We start from the raw sequence: 4,902 nt of genomic DNA on the forward strand, positions 1-4,902 counted from the left end.
GTAAATATGGTAATTTAATGCCCGTTCTTAGAGCGTGGAAGCGTAATAATGTTACTACCATTACTAAATAGGTCATGCGCTAGGGATTTATTAGCGTATGCAACGAGTAGATCGGGAGTGCTTCTAGTTAATAGTTTGTTTTAAATATAGTTACGGTAGGTTTTATTGTAGTAAAGCTTAATTCGAGCTTTAAATCCAGATAATTTGATTTAACTAAATATCTGACAATGTTTAAAACGATTTCGAATGTAATGTCCTAATTCTAAAACCGGATTTAAAGTATATAAGTTTGCCTTTGCTGAAAAATATGCTTGCCAATACGGTGATACTTATTTTTTCAATTAATAGAAAACATACTTATATATCTATTTTACTTCTAAATATTAAATATTTAACAACTATGATGCTGAAAAAATTTGAAGTTACCGTAAGTAGATGAAGGGAATATTTGACTGACATTTATATTAAGTTTGGCGTCGGTACCGAATAAGAGTACGAAAATAACGATTAAGACCAATAATGGGCAAGCTATATGATTATCGTAAAAGTATAATGTTCTCTAAAATTTCTTTCTTAATACTTAACTTAATTTAATACAGCATTTTTTACAAAATGAGCGTAAAAGCATTTTAGTTTCTGATGGTAAAACATTAATCCACTACCTTGTACTGTAACGTCCGAAATGTAATGTTTAATATAAGAAAGATATCTTTGTTGCCTATACATGCACCGCAGGTAAATTTACTATTGCATTTCTTTAAAAAATATATATGAGTGTACTACAACTTCAAAAGTCGTATTATAGTAATACTACGATAAAATAATTTTAATAATAGTCAGAAATAGTTATAGCTGGCACATAAATAATTGTTTAATAAGCAGACCATCTCTAATATGATTTTAGAATATTAGGCAACCTACATATTTCCTAACGATATACATCATATATACAAGTAGGTATTGAATAATTTCCGGCATATATTCCAGCAACTTATTGATTTATACGAAATACGATTAGGTAATGATATACAATAAACAAGATTGCATCTTTACTACTTCTAATAGATGTTAAACACATGTAAAGCTTTCTACACCCTATCATCAATTTTAACACTCTTTGGATCTTTTGTAGAAGCGATAGCTTTAATTTATGTAAATATTATGAATATAGCTGCCTTAAAATATTATTGAAAAAATGAAGCCGATTATATTTAAATCAGATTTTCTCGAGCCTTTTCATCTATTTAACAGCTTCATTAAAATGCCTTACCTTCATAACAACTAAGCTAAGCGCCTATCGTGATATCGACTTTAACTATATTGTACGCAAGTACTTGCTTATACAACATTGTACAATAGCTATTGTGACAACTTAAAAAATATCGTAATATATTGATATCTATCTTTCCAGGATAACTGTATACACATTGATTCATCTATAACTTATAAATTAATAAAGGGACTTGCTTAAACTATTTTAGCGGATAGCCTGACTGAGATAAAGTGGCTTTAAAGCTTGAATTTTTTATTCATATTAGCTATAAAGCATCTAGTCTTTGATAGAGAGACCGAACTTAAATTTGCGTTAAGTTGAGATGTATAACATGTCGGTAATATCATCTATTTTATGCAATCTATTTCCACTTAAGAAACAATTCATAGACAGGATATACCTAGGGTTACGTTGCCATTCTTTGTTTGATAAATATTTTTTATTCCATCGCTGTTTTGCTTTAGCTCTACAAGTCAGTAACTTTATATTATTTATGTATTGCCATAACTAAAATCCTATTGAATACCAAATCGATTCATTACGTTATTTTTATGGTTTGGTCATTAAGCATTTTACCAAATAGGTAAATCGTTAACGATATTTTTAGCAATTATTTCTAATAGCGTTCTCTATTCATTTTATTATCACAGAAGTCAATCTATTGATCTAGATTACAGAAGCTTACCCTGTAGTGAAAATCAGCTGAGAAAACAGTTTTTGCATTTATCACGAGCGAGAACCAAGTAATCTCGAAATATCATAATATTCAGTCATGACTTATAATAATAAATCCTTTCTACAAGAATTAGAATCTTGTAGTTTATAAACGCGAAAGCAATAGACGACAAGTTATCACTATTAAAAGAACTGTGAAAACTATATAATTTCTTCTTAATCGTATACATGATTTAGAAAGATGAATTTTTTCCTGTTTTATATCTAGCTCACAATCCTTACTTTCTATATAAAATATTAAGAAATGTAACCTAAGTTATTTGTATTGTTAGTTGTTAATTGATATTTACTGAGAATTTATGAAACCTGAAATCTTTGTAATAAGTATAGTAAATCCTTGTTAAAGATGTCTCATAGTTTTCCATATGAAGTAAGTGAATCAGACTGAATTCTGAAGTACTGCTGTCACAACCGAGATTGTAACACAAGAATTAAACGGGATTCTTTCCTCTAAAGTAGACTTAACTATCTAAGCAACTAACTCTAAGCACTCTTTAATCAACCAAACTTAGATTCGAGTCTTAGACGATAGATTACTCACGTTAAGGATCAAAACTTTATTCTAGAAGCTATTTTATTAAAATGTCCGATTGAACGCACAACTTACAATTACGACTAGCAACTGATAACCATCTGTCATCGACTAACGTAACTAACTCTCAATTAAGAACTTTGAGACTTTATATATCCTCACCAACTTCGTTGGTACAAAAACAGTAATTAATTAATAACCCAGTCTACATACTTATTATAGCCAGAATCACAACACACTTTCTATGACATTTAATATTAGTTAATTAGTTGCTAGGTGTCAACATATGATTCATCACACAACAAAATTATAATATTGATGATGCATTAATTAATGAATGTCACAACTGCTTTATCTAAAACTTGTAAAACCTTTGCAGTCGGATGTGTAAATTAGTGCATGACTATATAAGAGAGCTCTCTAATTATAAAATTAGACTTTTCTTACGCTCAGAAATTGACTATTATTGTGATTGAGGGAAAGTAACAGAACTGCTAACACTTCGATCGAAATATTTCCATAGTTTTTTTGTGTTATCTACATCATATTAATTAGGTAATTGGGTATAGAACCTCTTAGATTCGTAATGTAGCAACTTAAAATTCAAGTTATTAAAATTGAGCAAAGATCTAACACGAAATAAATATTAGCAGACCTGCGAGCTTACCATTTTATCATACCATCATTCATACAGTTACTTTATTAAGCTTAATGGTCTAATCTATGTTACATGATGAAGTTAACTTTAAATTACTACTGTAGTTGCTGGAATCAATACAGTTATGTACTAGTACATTAATTTAGAATCACTGTATATAGGAGACACGGATTTACAACATTTTAACAGGCTATATTGCTAACTAAAACCATAACATTTGATGCTTTCTAAATATTTCTAGAAATTTAGTCCTATTCGAAATTCATAATTAGCTTGAATATAGATATTAATCTCAAATAATGGCAGAAAAAGCTTAATCACGTTTCATTTTCATTTCATGCTATTTACTTTTTAATTGGAATGTATGCTATCGACATTCCGTGGCTATAAAAGCCTCTTTTCATTTTAATAAAGCGACCTTCTTAATTCTAAATTTTATATATTTTACTAAGAGCCTAATTCCAGTCGAAGCAGTACGAATCTACGTACTTCTACTGTATTTAATTTATTAATATATAACGCCATTTTTACTAGCGATAACTTTTAATTACTGCAGAAGCGTATAAAAGGCCGACATATTTTATAATAATAAAGTTAATTCTTAAATTTAGCGTTTAACTCGAAGTCAACCGAGTTAAATCGCTGATAATATTAAGAAGTATACTCAAGTGTTCCAAGGTGTTTTTAGATAGATTTGTAATGTCCTGATACGTGATTCGAGGAGAAGATTCGCATATTTGACTTTCTAGTTATTTTACTATCGATCTTGTTTGTGGCAGACAATTCATGGGCTCTTACTTTTTGAAAGTTAAAATTTATTTAAAGCGACAATTTTAGAACTTAATATGATCTCTGTTCAGATGAATACTACAGTCTTATTATTTATCTTTGATCCAGGTGCTCTTAGTAATTAAACAGAAGTATCTTTGTTCCGGTACACCGCACTCAATACCGGTCCATTAAATACGAAAATTAATTAATCTGCCGAAATGTAATCTAATACCAGCGAATTTATTGTTGATTCGGAAAAGCAAATTACAATAAGTTTTAGGGTGATTAGTCCAATCATAAAATGTTTATTTATTACCCGTGGAATATCGAATTGTATTAATAGTATCTCACAAACATTTTATCTAATTTAGTCTACTTCCTACAAAACTATTGTCTTAGACAGATAAAATTTTAAAGAAAAGCTTTTATTACAGAGCTAAGAATAGTAAAGCAATAATAGAATAGAATAAGTATCGAATCTAACTTCTCTTGAGCTCCAAAGAAGTCTAGTCTATCACAAGCTCGGCTTAGTAGTTCTGAAATACTTTCTTTCAATCTGTTTAAGGTAACAAATTTGCCTACAATGAGATTTGAGTCACCAAACAGATGACTCATTCTTAAGTAGATCGTCAGCATGTTTTATAGTACGAATTTATGTACTTAAATTATTCTTATTCTTCTATAAGTGTCCAACACTATAAGGTGCTAGGCATCTCCACAATTAGAGTACATAAAGTCATGTATAATCTTGTACCATACTTAACAAACTGGCGAATGTAAGTGCTGTAAGCAACAATTCCCAATATAGTAATTAGCCATCATCTAACATCAGTGTCGCGATAACATCTATAACTAGAAGCCTAAATATATCGAACGTAGCTATCAATATAATCAATTAACATTGTACATCGTTACACAAAAGCTATAATACGA

This window comes from Trichoplax adhaerens, genomic scaffold (assembly GCF_000150275.1).
Source record: "Trichoplax adhaerens TRIADscaffold_11 genomic scaffold, whole genome shotgun sequence".
NCBI lineage: Eukaryota > Metazoa > Placozoa > Uniplacotomia > Trichoplacea > Trichoplacidae > Trichoplax > Trichoplax adhaerens.